This window comes from Myxocyprinus asiaticus, chromosome 3 (assembly GCF_019703515.2).
Source record: "Myxocyprinus asiaticus isolate MX2 ecotype Aquarium Trade chromosome 3, UBuf_Myxa_2, whole genome shotgun sequence".
Classification (NCBI taxonomy): Eukaryota; Metazoa; Chordata; class Actinopteri; order Cypriniformes; family Catostomidae; genus Myxocyprinus; species Myxocyprinus asiaticus.
In genome coordinates this window covers 56,159,981-56,180,598 of record NC_059346.1, presented here as the reverse complement: position 1 = coordinate 56,180,598, position 20,618 = coordinate 56,159,981, and the positions used below count along the sequence as shown (strand labels likewise).

Genomic DNA, 20,618 nt, shown 5'->3' with positions numbered 1-20,618 from the left:
GTACCGGCGGGTGGGACCTCGTGGTGGGGCGGAGCTCAAGGTGCCACGTCGAGGGGACTCAAGCCCCGTGGCCGTTCTGAGTCCAAGGACATCGAAGCACTTACCTGGCTCCTGCCACCCACCATAATATTGGCCGAGGAGGGGGGAGGAGGAATCTCGTCCCCGTAGTCCACCGGAACCAGTCCCATGTGGGCATGTTTGTGCCACAACTGGGCGCACAGGGGCGGGGGGTCCGCCAATGGAGCGCCATACCTGCAAAAATGGAACGGTGTATGGTGGTCGTGACGACGGCCGTGCGCACCAGACATGTGACCCAGGAAACAAGAAAACCACTCTTTTGTCTAACTTTTGGGTACCGCAGCCTCTTGGGCATGCGGCAAAAAATTTAACAAAAGAATCTCCTCCCGGCCCTCCACCGGGGTTTGGAGTGGTCTGTTCACCAGCTCCAGAGAAGCAGGTCTCCTCGCCCGTGGGTCGACCGTCTCAGGGGGCTTCGAAGCCTTTCTCGGGTTCTTAGCAGCTGGCCGTGAGACGGGTAGCGTCTGCTTCCTGCGTTGGGGTCCGTGGCGGGCCGGGCCACGGGGCGGGCTGCGGCGGAGCCGGTGTTGTTGCTGCAGGAGGACACCCTTGGTGACGAGCAGAAGGGTTGTGGGATTTTGAGACGCGCCATGGCAGGATGTGTTGTATGGCCTCCTTCTGCTTCTTCACTGCCGAGAAATGCAGGGCAAAGTCCTCGATGGTGTTGCTGAACAGGCCAACCTGGGAGATGGGGGCATTAAGGAACCGTGCCTTGTCAGCCTCTCGCATCTCAACCACGTTGAGCCAAAGGTGGCGCTCCAGGACCACCAAGGTGGACATCGCCTGCCTGAGAGACCGCGCCATGACCTTCGTCGCCCGGAGAGCGCCTTGTGCCTTGGCTTGGTGTACTTGCAGTAGAGCCGTGGCGTGCAGGGTGGAGGCGGCTTGTCCAGCTGCACCATAGGCTCTGGTCATCAGGGACAACGTAAACCTACAGGCCCTGGACAGAAGCTTCGGGCACCCGTGCCTTATCCACCTGGGGGATCACCGAATACCCCCTGGCCGCTCCACCATTGAGGGTAGTGACAGTGGGGGAGCTGAAAGACCAGGACCGGGCAGTAAAAGGTGCCTTCCATGACCTTGTCAGGTCCTCATGCACTTCTGGAAAGAAAGGAAAGGGGGCGGGGCGTGGCCGTGGGCAGCACCCCGAGCCCAGGAACCTATCGTTGAGCCACGAGGATTCAGGGGAGAGTGGAGGGTTCCACTCTGGCCCGACGCTCGCGGCCACCCGGGAAAGCATGTCCATCATTTCCGCATCGATCTGAGACTTGGCGACCATTCCCGAAGGAGGAAGCCCAGTTGAAGCCTCTGCGTCCGACTGGACGAGCCTGCTCTCCGATGCTGCGCTCGATAACTCATCATCTTCAAGAGGTCGAACTCGCCCTGAGACGAGCCGGCGGTCTCGTCCGAGCGCCCGACCGGGGCAAGCAAGCGTGTTGAGGAGTTGGAGGTCCGTGGGGGGGATACCCGGTGGAGGTGGTCCCATTGATGTCCCCAAATCGCCCCCAGTGTTAACCAACGCGGCCTCAAACCCGTAGGTAGAATGACCGGTGTGGGGAGCCGCTGAGGTGACCGCAACGTTGCCATGGTCATGTTCTCACAATGAGGACATGACCCATCTGCAAACGATGTCTCCGTGTGGGCAGCGCCCAGACATGTAAGACAGCGATCGTGGCCATCAGAAGCGGAGAGATAACGACCGCAACCAGGAATAACACACAAACGGAAAGGCATCTTTAAAAAGACGTTCCGTGTGTGCCGCTCTTTTTGTGAATGAAAATATACTCTTTTAGAATATACTCTCTTTTTTCACTCTGCCGAAGCACCCAGGGGCTTTCTCTACACTCCACGGGTGCAGAGGGGGAGAAGCCACTGAAATGCGCTGTAAATCCAGCAATTTTGAGGTGTGTCTTTGGAGGGAAATTGAATTCAGTGCACTGAATACAACCGCTCGGCTCCGAAGAGAAAATCTGAATGAGTGGTTGCATACCAGCTCCTTTTATACCCGTATGTCCGCGGGAGTGGCATTCAAATTCCACTCACCAATTCCCATTGGCCTTTTTTCAAAAAGGTGTTTAGGGCTTCCAAGATTGACCCCTTGTGTCACTACATCGACACAACATCGAGTGCGTGACAGATAGGGAACTCATTGTTTTGGCCTACATAGGTGTTTCTTGCAGTTCAGATATTTCAGAATGGCACACATGGCTTTTTTTGAAAATCTGATGCACATGCTCTCAAATGATACCCCTGGTCTGCCACTAATCACATTACAACTGCACACAATTTGTTGTTTAAACCATATTCCGTTATTCTGTTATTCCTATTCTGTTAGGTGAAACTAGTGGTGCAGAAGCACACTTCAGCTGTATTTTGAATGTAGCCTTTGTGGATTCAGTTGACAGGTTGAAATTTAAACCCACTTATCTACTTGCCTCTAGGTGTATTCCCTCTCTAAATAGCCTATAAAGTAACATAGATATCCTGAAAGTGCTTTGACTTAAAGCTAACATTGTAATCTTTTGCATGGACGATGTAACAAATAGCCACTGTTAGCCCTAATACAGTAAATAATTTTTGCTGAGAACCCTCTTTAGAAAGTATGAAATGAGAATAAAGTTATGGATCTATTCTCTGCTGCCACAGTTTAATTGTCCATTTATGGGTATAATTCTGTAAGTCATTAGGGGCCATTACATTACTATACAAATGTAACCAAATATTTTTTTATATTTTTCTCCCCAATTTGGAATGCCCAATTCCCAATGTGCTCTAAGTCCTCGTGGTGGCGTAGTGACTCGCCTCAATCCGGGTGGAGGAGGATGAATCTCAGTTGCCTCCGTGTCTGAGACAGTCAACCCGCGCATCTTATCACGTGACTTGTTGAGCGCGTTACCGCGGATACATAGCACGTGTGGAGGCTTCACGCTATTCTCAGCTGCATCCACGCACAACTCACCACGCGCCCCACTGAGAGAGAGAACCACATTATAGTCACCATGAGGAGGTTAACCCAACGTGACTCTACCCACCCTAGCAACCGGGCCAATTTGGTTGCTTAGGAGACCTGGCTGGAGTCACTCAGCACACCCTGGATTCGAACTTGTGACTCCAGGGGTGGTAGTCAGCATATTTATTCACAGATTATTTATGTAAACATCTGTGTTTGTTCACATGCATTTTTACTTTTTTGTTTTAATTATTATTATTTATTTATTTCCTTCACCTGTACTTCTTGTCTTCATGACTCAGTGATTGTATTCATGCATTGTTAGATCTGTGTAATTTTGTACATCTTACTGGACATTTATATTGAACCTTCTGATTTTTAATAAAAAATCCATAGTTTTAGTTTTATGTGTGGACTTTTCAGATGGTCCCTAATTTTCTAACTTATATCAGTGTTATATTAACGATCTGGAACGATTTCACCGTGATGCCATCTAATCAGCTTACAGACAAATATTGATTTAATACAGGAAGCATCATTTCATATTTAAATACAGGACAATCCCATATTTTATGGGACAGGTGGCAACCCTACATACTGGTATAATACATTCTCATGAGCAAAGTGTGGATGCGGAAAATCATGAGTTTAAAGGGAGAAATTGTAAATTGGGAGTACAGCAGGAGGAGAGGTGGAAAAATGGTAGAAACACGGTAAAATCGGGAGTGTTGGCAGGTATGGCTACCTTAAATCGTGCAGCTTATTGAGGAGAGGTAAAGAGGAGAACCAAGAGAATTTTTGCTTGGCGGACGTTAAAATTAGACAAACAAAAAATTTCATAGACATATCTTAGGAACCGAGTCATATTTAAGAATCAGGGGCCTGCCTGGTACAGCACAGAGTTTATTCCATATAAATATATTTATATGTCTTATAAATAAACGTATATTTAAAATATAATTTTAAGTAGTCTATAATTATAGATCTTTATTGCTTTTGTGCCACATAATTAATAAAAAAAGAAGAAAAGAATCATCTAAAAATATAATCACTTAAAAAAAGCGAAGTGACTTCTGCGCAGGGACTCATTTCAAGTTCATTTAAAAACCGTCCGAATGATTCACTAAATTTAACTGGAGTTCCCTATGCTACATTTAGAGAGAGAGGACGGTTTAGGTGAGTATGTTTGATTACATTTCTACATGCGCAATTAAATTTGACAAATGAAGTGTTTTGTGAAGCTGCACCAGTTTGTTGGAAAAAGTAGACTGTCACAGGAAAAGCAACATTATTGTGAAAAAGCTGAGCTATTGTCACATTACTGAAAAAATTTGGAATAATGTAAAAGTGGAATTATGATTACAAGTGTTTATTTAAACCACTTCAAAACCCATGCCAAACAGGGTACATATTTAAAGCGCAAATTATGAGCAGAAAAATCAAAGGTAGTCTACTGGGAAATAGCAGACAATATTGATGGCTGAGGGTCAGTTCTGTGTGTGTGTGATTCCCTGCTGAGACGGCTGTAATACTGACAATCACTACAGCAGTAAATGGGTTTTCTGCAGCTACAGCAGCCTTAGGCTCATGAAAATCTTCCTCACTAAAGATGCTCTCATTAACCTAGTTTCCATCCACTTTTCACACTGTTTTTTTATCGATAAAGTGAAAATGCCTAAAAAAGTTTGCGAAATTTGCTGTTCTCTGCCTGTTTCCATTCAAATGGCCTAAAACTCTGTTGCATAAGTTTTGGTTTATAGCAAATATATAAGCCCTTAAGCCGTTTCCATACAGACATGTGTGTATATCGCTAACTGTGTACCTTTCACCTCCCAGATGTCCCTAATTCCCCAATTCATTGAAATCAGCCAGCTTACTGTCATTTTAATTTCACAAATTCTTGCAATCAAAAGGGAGCAGTTGCCCTTCTGATAGGACTGTAATATTGGTCCTGATGTTGCGCCTATCGCAGGTTGCCACCGGTTCTGACCCGAAAGCGAATCATCATGGCCCTGTTCAAGCTGGCAACCTGCACCAAGTAGTGGGGAAACTTTCAGTCTTAGTATAAGGATCATCCATCGATGTGTATATGCTGTGTGAACAGCTATTAAAGAAAAATCGATGCGGTGTAATATCAGGGTTTACATATATGATACATTCCTGATATTCAATAGACTATTTCGAACAATCATCTAATCTAAAGCATCGCCATCACAACTGCATTATGTCCCGCACATTTGTCCAGCAACTTTTAACAACCAACTGAACTTGATTGTCATCTCAAATTAATTTTAGCATCATAATGCAATTTACATTTTCTGAAGAAGCTCGGCAAATGCGATCCGAGGTAAAGAGGGTGAGATTTAAAATATTTAAAAGTTTTAAAATGTTCAAAAGCTCGTTTTCTGAAAGTGAAGTCAGCATTGGACAAATAGTTCTGATAGTTTATAGTCTTGAAAAAAAGTGTAGAACATTCTGAGAATGTCATTCAGCTGACTTGATATAGGCCTAACAATATAATTCTTTCATTTGGTAATTTATTTTTTTAATTGAATGCTTTATTAGTTTGGTAATTTATTTAATTTAATACAGGGAATTTTGCCAGCATTTTTTCAGAAGTAAGCTAAACAATAATTTTATTGAATTGTGCTATATGTTAGTGTTCCAAAAAAGCACACTGATGCTTTTTTCCTAATATTGTGTATTTATTTTTAATTTAAAACATCTTTGTGCATAGAAATTATATGCTTTTTGTACTATGTGCTAATTCCATGACTGCCGTCTATTATTTTAAATGGTGTGGAAAAGCAACTTTAATAAATAAATGTATGGTTACCGCGATTAAATTAATCACAAACAGTGGCCATTCATTTGTTCTCCGTGCACTTGTCGATGACAGGTGCATGATACGAGATATTTGTGTTGGCACACCTGGAAGTATCATGATGCAGATGTGTTTGCAGCATTGGATCTGTGCAGATATGCCATTAAGACCAATCCATAACAGTGTGAGTAATGCTACATGTACAATAAATTGGCTTTCAAGGATGTATACCTTGTCGTCATGATTAACACATGCTAACGACTGGGGTAAATTCTGTCATGTGACACTACATTTTTGCGTTAATGCCAATTTTCTTGACAAAAAGTGTTTCCAAACCAGTTTTTCATGACATCTGAAGTATCGACATAGAGTTTATGCACTAGAGACACTGGCTAATCTAACATTACTCATCTCACTGAACATTTCACAAGAAGCGACCCAACAGACTTCACATTACACACTCACACACTTACACACTATTATTTTATATTTTTTTCAGTTTCAGTTTCTCAGTTCACACAAAAATGTAAATTCTGTCATCATTCATTCACACTCATGTTGTTCTGATCACATATGACTTTCTTTCTTCTGTGGAACATAAAACTAAACTAAAAGTGTGCAAAACAATTTATGTAAAATAAGGACAAATAACAGTAGTCAAGCTATAAAACGGATTGTTCCGGTCCCTAATTAGTCAATACAGCATCCAGCCATGCTAAAATACTCAATATAATATGACGCTAAACATCTGTTTACAAAGCAACACCCATAGTCCAATGTTTTGTTGCTTTTTTTCTTTTTTTACTGATGTCAAGGACTATCTTGGACTATCTATAGCACTTAATGGATGATAAAAAAAAATGTGTCCATTACATATTTATTATGCAGTAACTGTTTTATAAAAACAATAAGGCATTTAAGGCCAAGGGAAGACAATGGGAAGTCCCCACCAAAATGTAAAAATAAACATTTGTGTATGTGCTTGTGTGTGTGTGTGTATATATATATATACACTATATTGCCAAAAGTATTCGCTCACCTGCCTTTAGACGCATATGAACTTAAGTGACATCCCATTCTTAATCCATAAGGTTTAATATGACGTCGGCCCACCCTTTGCAGCTATAACAGCTTCAACTCTTCTGGGAAGGCTTTCCACAAGGTTTAGGAGTGTGTTTATGGGAATTTTTGACCATTCTTCCAGAAGCGCATTTGTGAGGTCAGACACTGATGTTGGATGAGAAGGCCTGGCTTGCAGTCTTCGCTCTAATTCATCCCAAAGGTGCTCTATCGGGTTGAGGTCAGGACTCTGTGCAGGCCAGTCAAGTTCTTCCACACCAAACTCGCTCATCCATGTCTTTATGGACCTTGCTTTGTGCACTGGTGCGCAGTCATGTTGGAACAGGAAGGGGCCATCCCCAAACTGTTCCCACAAAGTTAGGAGCATGGAATTGTCCAAAATCTCCTGGTATGCTGAAGCATTCAGAGTTCCTTTCACTGGAACTAAGGGGCCAAGCCCAGCTCCTGAAAAACAACCCCACACCATAATCCCCCCTCCACCAAAATTCACAGTTGGCACAATGCAGTCAGACAAGTACCGTTCTCCTGGCAACCGCCAAACCCAGACTCGTCCATCAGATTGCCAGATGGAGAAGCGTGATTTGTCACTCCAGAGAACGCGTCTCCACTGCTCTAGAGTCCAGTGGCGGCGTGCTTTACACCACTGCATCCGATGCTTTGCATTGCACTTGGTGATGTATGGCTTGGATGCAGCTGCTCGGCCATGGAAACCCATTCCATGAAGCTCTCTACGCACTGTTCTTGAGCTAATCTGAAGGCCACATGAACTTTGGAGGTCTGTAGCGATCGACTCTGCAGAAAGTTGGCGACCTCTGCGCACTATGCGCCTCAGCATCCGCTGACCCCGCTCTGTCATTTTACGTGGCCTACCACTTCGTGGCTGAGTTGCTGTCATTCCCAATCGCTTCCACTTTGTTATAATACCACTGACAGTTGACTGTGGAATATTTAGTAGCGAGGAAATTTCACGACTGGACTTGTTGCACAGGTGGCATCCTATCACAGTACCACGCTGGAATTCACTGAGCTCCTGAGAGCGGCCCATTCTTTCACAAATGTTTGTAGAAGCAGTCTGCATGCCTAGGTGCTTCATTTTATACACCTGTGGCCATGGAAGTGATTGGAACACCTGAATTCAATTATTTGGATGGGTGAGCGAATACTTTTGGCAATATAGTGTATGTCATGACATAATAGCACACGTACAAACAGTGGCGGGTCTGGCTTAGTGCCCTAGGCGAGCCCCCTTACATCAAAAACAACAACATGAGAAACAGATCAATATTAAAGTCCTTTTTATACTCTAAATCTCCACTTTCACATCTGAAAGTCACATTTGATGCTTGTTTAGTTTCACTTTCATGTCTGAAAGTGTAAGTAGAGATTTAGAGTAAAAAGGGACTCAAATATTCATCTGTTTCTCACCCACATCTATCATGTCGCTTCTGAAGACACGGATTTAACAACTGGATTACTTTTATGCTGCCTTTATGTGCTTTTTGGAGCTTCAAAGTTCTGGCCAACATTCATTTGCATTTTATGGACCTACAGAGCTAAAATATTCTTCTAAAAATATTAATTTGTATTCTGCAAAAGAAAGAAAGCCATTTTTCTGGAATGGCATGAGGGTAAATAAAAATATCTAGACAATAAATATAGAAATGAAGTATCTATCTATCTATCTATCTATCTATCTATCTAATATATATATATATATATATATATATATATATATATATATATATATATATATGTTGATCATGATTATTTTATGTTTGTTCCGAATGTAAGAATACATTATGAACATTCATAATCTTAACCATATAGAGCCTTTAAGGCTGAGTAGCCTGTCAGGAACAACTCGGGGCACCTTTCCCCCATCGCAATCTTGCGAGCTCTCTGCAGGGGTGGCTCGATTTAGGGCACCTTTCTCACATCGCAATCTTCTGGGGGCGGGGTGGCATGATTTGGGGCACCTTTCTCCCATAGCGAGCCAGGGCAGCACAGTTCGAGGCACCTTTTCCCCATCACAACATTGCGAGCTCTGTCGGGGGGTGGCCGATCAGGTACCCTGTGGTGCCACCCCAGAGAGCGTTGCCGCCCTAGGTGGCTGCCTATATCACCTATGCCAGGATCCGCTACTGCATACAAACTGATAGAGAGGGATCACTCACATAACCTACTTCATTTGCTCTTTCACTGTCACACACACACAAGGTTAGGGTTAGAAACTGACTAAAGGATGAATAAATCAATAGTACAGAAAGCCATAGTATACTCTATTAGGAGTAGAGTATGATATGTTGAGTATGTGGGGGTTTGTGAGTAAGTGCCTGTCTCTCTCTCTGCAGGTGGTTGCCAGATGGCACTCAATCCTCTATGCTAATCCAGTATAGCGACCAGGGCCCTCCTAGCACCTTACAGAGGCACACAGGCGCACACATTAAATGTGACAATGCGGCCATAGAAGTGAGGCCGAGGATAATTTATGTTTGCATGTGTGTGGCTGAGTATATCATATTTCCTGTAACGCTGGTGCTAATTCTATCCAGACCCTTGTGTGTTTTTTTAAGCAATTGTTAACACTTACCTTAGGTGATTTCATCTGTGAAGAGATTAAGGCTGGGCAAAATACTGAGTATTGACAACATTTATTAATTCATATAAATTCATTTATTTATAATTTTATTTATACAAAAATCTATCTATACACACACACACACACACACACACACACACATATACAGTATATACTGTATATACACAAATGAGTCAAAACGTTACGACCACTCAGTGGAAGAAGGTCACCTGGTCCGATGAGTCCAGTTTTCTTTTACATCACATGGACGGCCGTGTACACGTGCACCGTTTACCTGGGGAAGTGTTGGCACCAGGATGTACCGTGGGAAGAAGACAAGCCGGTGGAGTGAGTGTGATGCTCTGGGCAATGTTCTGCTGGGAAACCGTGGGTCTGGTCATTCATTTGGATGTCAATTTGACACATGCCACCAACCTAAACATTGTTGCAGACCAGGTACACACCTTCATGGCAATGGTATACCCTGATGGCAGTGGCCACTTTCTGCAGGATAATGCGCCCTGCCACACTGCACACCAAATTTCCCGGATCTCAATCCGATTGAGCATCTGTGGGATGTGCTAGACCAACAAGTTCACTACACGGCTGCTCCACCTCACAACTTACAGGACTTGAAGGATCTGCTGCTAATATCTTGGTGCCAGATACCACAGGACACCTTCAGGGGTCTTGTAGAGTCCAAGCCTTGGCGTGTCAACGCTGTTTTGGCGGCACACGGAGAACCAACAGCATCATAGGCAGGTGGTCATTATGTTTTGGCTCATCAGTGTATATAAATATGTGTATATATACAGTATATGAGTATAAATATTAGGGATGGGCATTTTGAATAATTTTGTAGTAGAGTACTCTAACACAAAAAAACGAGTAATCAATTACTTGAAATTTAGAATGTTCAGTCTTCAATCTTTGAACCTGTTATTGTTATTAAGACAGTTAGCGCTATGCATAAACAACAACATCTAGATTTAAAAAAAAAAAAAAAAATAAAAAAAAAAAGATAATAAAAAAAAGAATTGCACTTACACATAAAAACATACACTGAAGTCTTCTGAAGTGATATAATCCAATAATTCAAATGTTCTTTTTGGGTAAACAATTCCTTTAACAAGGTCATGCATTCACAGCACCAACCAATTCAATGAGTTCTAACTGCAAGATTTAGATGAGAAAAGCAGTTTCATTGTGGTCCATGGCAGGCAAAAACACTAAGGAAAATCAAACTGCGATATTTCAGTAGTGTTTTTACTAGTCGAATATTTAAAGCTAAACTAGTACTTGATTAATTGATTACTCCTGCACATCCCTAATAGATATTTATTAATGTAAATAGGCTATATGTTCAATAATTCATAAATTCATTCATTTATACATGAAATATATACATTTTAAATGGTGATATTCAATTAAGCAACTTTGAGAACGATCAGAATGATTTTGATGCATCATTAAGTTTCCAAGATTAAACTGCATTACATTTTCTAAAGACTGTCATTAGACTAATTTCTCGAGAGCATCAAGACAGAGATGTTTTAATAGCATCTCTGGTTTCAAACTGTATAGCAAAAAGAGCGTTAATTTTATTAGTAAATGGTCTGATTCAATTAACTGATTCAAAATTCTGATTCAATGATTTGTTCATGTCTTCACACAAAAACATTCACTGAAGTCTTCATGTAGCATTTTTCAAATATTAGTACATTTTATTCAAATATAGGTAGGTAAATACTGATTTTTATGACTATGTATTGTTATATTTGTCTGTATAGACTAAATGAAAATTATTAAATATTATTTTTCCTTATGTTCATTTAATGTAAACATGTCTTGATTATTTTTTAAGCTCAATTTACATTTAAAATTTTGAATGTAATTGCTACAATGGCTGAAATAATGGTTCCTGTGATTGCAAAAAATAAATAAATAAATGAAAAAGAAGAAGAATTATCTTTTTAAAGACATTTCAGGGCAAATACATTAATATTTAGATGTATATTGAATATCACTAAAAGTTTGAATTCTTTTATTTAATAATTTTTTTGCTATATCACCCAGCCCTAGAAGATATACACCATTTTTCCCTGTGTATTTAATATACAGAAACTCATGCACACTCTCTAAAAACATGTCTGTAACTAGAATGTGCAACCTCTGTTTACCCCTCTCTTTTTCTCTCTTGCAGTCCTTAAACTCAATCTGAAAATCTAATCAACATCACAACACTATAGAAAAAGCAATGAGAGCAATTTAAGCCAATGTGCATTCCATAATTACATTTGCTCTTGGCACTCTGACTGTCTCAATCATGCCAAAGGACTCTCAACTTCCTAATAATATTCTCCAGTTCCTTCAAACCTTACAGGGGCAAATTCACTTAACAGTTGCACAACGTTTGCATGCTTTATTTCAAATGATGGTCAAATGATGGAGAAGAAGTATCTAATGCACTTTCTGCATTTTAAACAGCCAATTCAGGTGCCTGGATCGCAGTGGTGGAGCTATACAGTCCCAATAAAGTATGCCAGATGGTGGTAGTCTGCTGCATCCTTCCCAACTTTGAACCCATAGGATCGGGAACTGTGCCCTGCAAATTGCCTTAAACACTACATTTTGGTTGTGTTTGTGCCATTACGTGATTTATTTCCTTTAGTGAATCAGGTGCTAAAACAACGCAGACAGCGCATGTAAATAAATGATTCTTTGATGTATAACAATTCATGCTTCTTAGTGAATTTCCCCCTCAGTGAGGATATTAGAGGAGGGGAGAAAGATAAAAATGAACAGAATAAAAATAAAAAAGAAGATTATTATAACGATGTTGGCAACAGGCAGACAAAGAGACTATGGTGTGAAGATGAACCCAAGAGCAGTTTATTTTTCAGACATGTAATTCCAAAACCCTAACTAAAAATGTGAACATAAACATGAACTAGACTTGACAAAAACTAGACCTGACATGACATGACTTGACTATAGACTTAACATAACATAACATAACATAACATAACATAACATAACATAACATAACATAACATAACATAACATAACATAACATAACATAACATAACATAAGCTTGACTAGAACAAAACAACTAAGTTACATACACAATACCTCACACCAGACAATGGCAAACATAAGGGCTTAAATACAAGGACATGGGTAACAAGTAAACAAGACAACCAATCACAAGACTAAACTAATAAAGAAGATAACAAGACTAAATGAACTTAAACCAATGAAAAGACAAGACTAATAACAAAGTAATCAAACAAAGAACCAATGAAAACAAGACACAGGGAAACACATGACAAGATCACATGAGGGAACAGGAAATCACATGACATGAACAGGAACTAAACTTGAAAATAAAAGACATGAAAAACATGAACCAAAACACATAAATGTGACAATTGTGAGGCCACACAGTCCATTTACAAAGCTATGAATAGCAGATAATCTTAACAGTTGTAGTCAGCATGCAAACGTTTAGGGCAAAATATTAGACTACATTAGAAAGGCTTACATTTACAATGCCTTTTGAATGCCTTTTGAATGTGTACAAAGGAAGCACTAAAGGGCAAGTCCAAGTTCTAAAAGAGTTACTCAAAGGCAAATTTTTTGATAAAACATTTAGGTGTATTATGTGTTCATCTGAAAACCCCTTTTCTTATTTTTTTATGTTCTTGTGTCTGGCTGTAAAGAACTGAAAAGGTCCTAAAACAGAGCCTTGTGGAACACCCAGGCCTAGTCGCCACAGTGATTAAATGTTCAGTCCTTCTGTTCATTTTAAGCCTTAGTGAGACATTTAGCATACATTCACAAGCATGCAAAGGCACAAAAACAAACAACATACTTTTCATTAAAGTCCATAACAGATGCCCCCCTCCTCTCCCATCCCTGCCAATCCTCACACACTTTAGACATAGAATTATATATGCAAACGCACACATTCACCAGCTGCTGAAATATTCAGCCTGTCGCACCCCCTAAAATCATCCTGCCATTTGGAAAAATCCCCCATCACACTTAACACACTTACACACCCACTTTTACTCCCATCACTCACTCACATTCCATATATTTGCTTCTGGTATCCAAAGACACTCCAATCCCAAATATCCCCAGAATAATAAACCCTTAACCTTTGCTAATTTACAGAAGACACATACAGACACTGCTGGGTTCTTCATCTACATCTGTAGACCTCCAATAAAGATCAAGTTGATCAAAATTGCTGATTTGGTCACTCATTCACTGTTCACCATAGGCTATAGTGAATATCATATAGTTTACTGAATTGGGAAACAGTGAGCAAAATGTATTGTTTTCGGACACAGCTAGAAACATTATAGTGCACTTTGATGTTTCAAACACATCATGTCCAGAATGACAGAAAATTATGTGAAATCTGATCAGACAGAAACATTTCCAAACTCAAGCTTTTGATTTCAAATCCCCTATGAATGTGGTATGGATTGTGTTAGTAAAAACGTAATTTTCACTGCTCACACTTCAAATAATGAAACCGATTTTAGTATGAGACACCAAAAAAATAAATAAATAAATAAATAAAAATAAATACAAAATAATCTGATTTTTGCTGCTTCTCTGAACAAGGCATTTGATAATTGGCTATTTCCTTGTAAATGCGTAGTGTGTATGAGGGCTATTTACTGTGGTTGCAGCATTTATAAACCATGTCAGAGTTTTTTTTTTTTTGTTTGTTTTTTTTTATTAATGATCAGGATCAGTCTAATTACATCAATATTAGACATAATTTTACATATGTATAGTAAGTGAAGAGTAATACTGTACAAATGAAGGGAAAATCTAATAATTTTATGGAACTGTTTGTATTTACATTTTATATTGTTAATACTAAATTTATTAAAAATAGCAACATGTAATATGTCTAACAATGTAAAGTGTTACCATGATGTCTGATAAATGCAGACGTCTACCTTTCAAAGTCATCTGGCAGCATGTTGGAAATAAAATGTATTTTCAATTCAGGAAGGTGAGGTCAAATATCAAAATATGAAGGTATACAATAGTCAGTATGAACAGGGTTGGGGAGTAACGAAATACATGTAACGGGATTATGCATTTAAAATACATAATATAAGTAACTGTATTCCACTACAGTTACAATTTAAATCATTGGTAATTAGAATACAGTTACATTCAAAAAGTATTTTGATTACTGAAGAGATTACTTTGCATTTTATTGTCATTTGTTTCATTTAATATTTAGTCCTTTAAATGATGGAAAACCTTTATACATATAAATGATGCAATCCAAAGTGCATTTGAACAGCGGTGAAACACTTTCTTATGATGTGTTACATTCATACGAGCAGACAGAGAAGTAAGTTTGAAGTAAGTTTGGAGCAGAAGAAATAGAAATAAACCTTGTGTAATTGTCAGCTTTACGCTAAGCTAATATGCTATTTCTAGCCATTTTACATGCACAAGTTACCAGGCACGATCATATTTTTTTATCAAGAAAATTCACGTTGGATCATAATTAATTTTTTTCTAGTAAGACCTTTGATATTAGGGCAAAAATCATATTCTTGATAATAATTTTTGTATTGTTTTCTTGTAAAAATATCTAAAAATCCTTAAAACAAGATCAGTTTGATTTATCTTGTTTTAGAAACAACACTGCATAAGATATTTAGGTTTTTCAGAGAATGTATTTTTAACGTGTATTTTGTCTTACTCTACTGGCAGAGTTTTTATAGTCAAAACAAGTGAAAAAATCTACCAGTGCTGAAGAAGAAATCCAAAGTATTTAGAATACGTTACTGACCTTGAGTAATCTAACGGAATACGTTACAAATGACATTTTACAGCATGTATTCTGTAATCCGTAGTGGAATACATTTAAAAAGTTACCCTCACAACCCTGAGTATGAATGGGTCTATAAAGGATCAACATGTTAACGTCAACTGTGTGGACAAACCTTATCAGAAACACACACACACACACACACACACACACACACACACAGAGAGAGAGAGAGAGAGAGAGAGAGAGAGAGAGAGAGAGAGAGAGAGAGAGAGAGAGAGAGAGAGAGAGAGAGACATACACAGGAACCTCAGCTTCATGTATTTTAGCTGTGCTGACCTGGCTTACTTTGCTCATTAGATGCTCATACCTCAGTGGAATGAAACAGAGGAAAAGAGAGATTGCAATTGTTGTTTTAAAGAAGAATGCATACCAACACACACACCTTGAAAAAGACACAACAAAAAAGCACCTTGATATTTTCTGCTTCCAATATTGGAATAAAAAGACAAATGGCCATGATGAAAAAATTTAAATAATATACACTGGCTGCCAAAAGTTTGGAATAATGTACAGATTTTGCTGTTTCGTAAGGAAATTGGTACTTCAATTCACCAAAGTGGCATTCAACTGATCACAAAGTATAGTCAGGACATTACTGATATAAAAAACAGCACCATCTCTATTTGAAAAAAGTCATTTTTAATCAAACCTAGACAGGCCCCATTTCCAGCAGCTGTCACTCCAACACCTTATCCTTGAGTAATCATGTTAAATTGCTAATTTGGTACTAGAAAATCACTTGCCATTATATCAAACACAGTTGAAAGCTATTTGGTTCGTTAAATGAAGCTTAATATTGTCTTTGTGTTTGTTTTTGAGTTGCCACAGTATGCAATAGACTGGCATGTCTTAAGGTCAATATTAGATCAAAAATGACAAAAAAGAAACAGCTTTCTCTAGAAACTCATCAGTCAATCATTGTTTTGAGGAATGAAGGCTATACAATGCTTGAAACTGCCAAAATACTGAAGATTTCATACAAAGGTGTACACTACAGTCTTCAAAGACAAAGGACAACTGGCTCTAACAAGGACAGAAAGAGATGTGGAAGGCCAGATCTACAACTAAACAAGAGGATAAGTACATCAGAGTCTCTAGTTTGAGAAATAGACACCTCACATGTCCTCAGATGACAGCTTCATTGAATTCTACCCGCTCAACACCAGTTTCATGTACAATAGTAAAGAGAAGACTCAGTGGTGCAGGCCTTCTGGGAAGAATTGCAAAGAAAAAGCCACTTTTGAAACAGAAAACAAAAAGAAAAGGTTAGAGTGGGCAAAGAAACACAGACATTGGACGACAGATAATTGGAAAAGAGTGTTATGGATCTTAAACCCATTGAGCTTTTGTGGGATCAGCTAGACTGTAAGGTGTGTGAGAAGTGCCCGACAAGACAGCCACATCTATGGCAAGTGCTACAGGAAGTGTGGGGTGAAATGTCATCTGAGTATCCGGACAAACTGACAGCTAGAATGCCAAGGATCTGCAAAGCTGTCATTGCTGCACGTGGAAGATTTTTTGATGAGAACTCTTTGAAGTAGTTTAAGAAGTTCTGAATTTTTTTTTCAAAATGTAATAGTAATTTTTCACATTATTAATGTCCTGACTATACATTGTGATCAGTTGAATGCCACTTTGGTGAATAAAAGTACCAATTTCTTAACATAAGCGCAAAATCTGTACATTATTCCAAACTTTTGGCCACCAGTGTGTATATACTGTATATACATATATATATATATATATATATATATATATATATATATATATATATATATATATATATATATATATATATATATATATATATATATACACAACGATCAGCTACAACATTTAAATCACCTGCCTAATATTGTGTAGGTCCCCCTCATGCCACCAAAACAGCGCCAACCCGCATCACAGAATAGCATTCTAAGATGTTATTCTTCTCACCACAGTTGTACAGAGCAGTTATCGTAGACTTTGTCAGTTCAAACCAGTCTGGCCATTCTCTGTTGACCTCTCTCATTAACAAGGCATTTCTGTCCACCAAACTGCCGCTCACTGGATGTTTTTTGTTTTTGTCACCATTCTGAATAAATTCTAGAGACTGTTGTGCGTTAAAATCCCCGGAGATCAGCAGTTACAGAAAAACTCAAACCAGCCCATCTGGAGGAGCCTGGGTAGCTCAGTGAGAAAAGACGCTGACTACCACCCCTGGAGTCGCGAGTTTGAATCCAGGGCGTGCTGAGTGACTCCAGCCAGGTCTCCTAAGCAACCAAATTGGCCCGGTTGCTAGGGAGGGTAGAGTCACATGGGATAACATCCTCATGGTCGCTATAATGTGGTTTGCTCTCAGTGGGGCGTGTGGTGAGTTGTGCGTGGATGCCGCGGAGAATAGCATGAAGCCTCCACACGCGCTATGTCTCCGCGGTAACACACTCAACAAGCCATGTGATAAGATGCAAGGATTGATGGTCTCAGATGCAGAGGCAACTGATATTCGTCCTCCGCAACCCCGATTGAGGCGAGTCACTATGCTACCACAAAGACTTAGAGCGCACTGGGAATTGGGCATTCCAAATTGGGGAGAAAAAGGGGAGAAAATAAAAAAAATTAAAAAAATTAGCCCGTCTGGCATCAACAATCATCCATGCGATTATCTAGTCAGCCAATCATGTGGCAGCAGTGCAGTGCATAAAATCTTGCAGATATGGGTCAGACTTCAGTTAATGTTCATATCAACCATCAGAATGGAGAAATAATGTGATCTCAGTGATTTGGACCGTGGCATGATTGTTGGTGCCAGATGATTGCCCTGTACAATTGTGGTGAGAAGAATAGCATCTCAGAATGCTATTCTGAGATGCGGGTTGGCACTATTTTGGTGGCACAAGGGGGACCTGCACAATATTAGGCAGGTGGTTTTAATGTTGTGAATGATCGGTGTATATATACTGTATATATATATATATATATATATATATATATATATATATATATATATATATATATTGCCAGTATTGGCAAAAATCATAATTGTCCATTATTCCCCTTAAAATTGTAATGAACAGAATTTACATTACAGTTATTTATTTGTGTGGGGCAACTACATGCCATATTATTTATGTTGCCTACACATCCAAAACAAGCTGATGTTACGCCGTAAATCTTTTAATCCCGGTAAACAACAATTTAAACAACTTTACAGCTCAAAGAATACACAAGTTTTCACAGAATTAATTTAGGTGCTTTTATCAAATTGAAAGTTTAAAATGTTTGACCTAAACCCTCCAAAAAATGTTCATGTTTACTTCCATTGTAAGTGCCTGTAACATCGATGTTTTTTTTTTTTGTGTGTGTTTTTTTAAGGGAGTTTTCCTTTAAGAGTTTTAAGGGAGTTTTCATTGGGAATCGGGCATTCCAAATTGGGGAGAAAAAGGGGAGAGAAAAAAAAAGAAAGAAAAAAACTGTGTATTTTTATTGTAAAAGATTTAAGCTTTCATTATCTATCTTTTCTACTATGTAATATTTGATTATATTTAAATATCTTAGATTGGAGCTTGAAAAAGAAAAAAGCAGGGAAAGCAGTATAGGTATAACATCGGCCATCATATAATTATTGGTATCAGACATAACTCCTAATTTCCTATACTGGTGCTGTAGTTTAGCTGTCAGTTATTTATAGTGTACCCCTCATACATATACACATACAAAAACTCCATGAACACCCCTGTCCCACAGGACACATATTTTAATTAATCAAATCCCCGATGCACAATGCAATCCTCCACCCAGTCAGGAACTACACCGATCACTTGTCCTTGCTCTTTGTTTCCACCGTCTCTAATAACACTTCCATAAAGAGACGGGCCTTGGCAATTTCTCAGACTCCTGAAGTGTGTGTGTGTGTTCATGTGTGCATGGCCTCTTGTGAGTCTGCGCAGGCTTGGCAGAGGTAAAAATCAATCATTCTGAAGCGTCCCAATAAAAGGCACAAATATTGACATGGGGAGCCTGAAAGAAGGCCATATCCAAACACCAATGACATGAACCTGTCCATCTAACCATCCAACCATCCTTTTCTGCATCTACCCAGCTGTAGCACCAATAGAACAGGATTCTTTGGTTGAAATGGAGACATTCACACAGACACAAATGCAGCCTTGAATCTCAATGCCCCCAAAATACCAGTGCTTTTAGTTACTGTGTTTGCTCTGCAGCTGCTTCTATTCTGCAATCACACACCCCCACAGTGTTCATTTTTGTGACATCAACAGAGATGCATTTTGTGGATGTGGCGTTGGAATGGGGCAGGGGCAGCTGACAGCAGCAACAGCACCCAGAATGCAACTGCATCTCCTCCGTAAACACAATGCACCAACACAACAGCTATCACTTTCTCTTTCCTCTGCCATCTTCCTTTTCCTCTCCTCCTAAGAAGGTCCGAATTCTGAGAGCCAAGGAAAAAGGCAACCTCCTCCTCCCTCCCTCTTTCTACCTCCATCCACCTCCCTCCCTCTGTCTGTCTGTCTCTCTCTCTCTCTCTCTCTCTCTCTCTCTCTCTCTCCCTCATCCATATTCGTGTCATCGCAGACAGAAAAAGAGCCCTTTGAAACAACTCACCTGAAACATGTCTTGACATTCCCTGGCTGTATCCGTGGAAGCCTCTGTGTGTTTCCCTTGTACATCCTCCACAGCATAAATTCCTGAAAGCTAATGCACACACAGGCTCTCCATTCTGTGGTCAGACCGGTTCCTGACCCCCAAGCCTGGACTCACTGGCTTTAGTCGGCAGCCTGCCTGCTTCACTGCCTGCCTACTGTTCCCTAGCCAGTGATGTCACAAAGTCCTTACAGCCTTATTGGCTAAGAGACTGCATGTTAATAAAGGCAGCTGCTCGGAGAGAGGGGGAGGGCGGAAGCCAGACAAACTGGATCTGCTGTTTCACAGACTGGTGGATTCACAGTAGATAGGGAGGTTTTTTTTATTCCATGCAGTTTCATTCAGAGTATAAACCCCATAAACGTTGTATCGCTTTCATTCCATGTCTATTAGCTTTTGAATCCATCTATATGCTAGTGTTCTTTTAAAAGGTGATAAAATTATGGCAAAATTATCTTTTAGCAGAAAAACACATTTAAAATTTACCATTTTTCTCATCTGGGAAAACAGAACAAAAGTATTGATAACTCATCTTGCACTACATGTTTTGTCCAATCAAGCTCTCTAGTATGATGATGTCTC

The 20,618-nt window shown here is 39.7% G+C and overlaps 1 protein-coding gene across 2 annotated transcripts in view; it reads right to left on the bottom strand.

Annotated features, from left to right (window-relative positions):
* Positions 1–20,185, bottom strand: part of LOC127417114 (serine/threonine-protein kinase PAK 3-like) — an 87,472-nt gene extending 67,287 nt beyond the window's left edge. For both annotated transcript variants that reach the window (XM_051656824.1, XM_051656829.1), the window contains exon 1: positions 19,998–20,185. The gene's annotated coding sequence lies outside the window, so the exon portion shown is untranslated. The remainder of the gene's footprint in view (positions 1–19,997) is intronic.
* Positions 20,186–20,618: the final 433 nt, after the last annotated feature.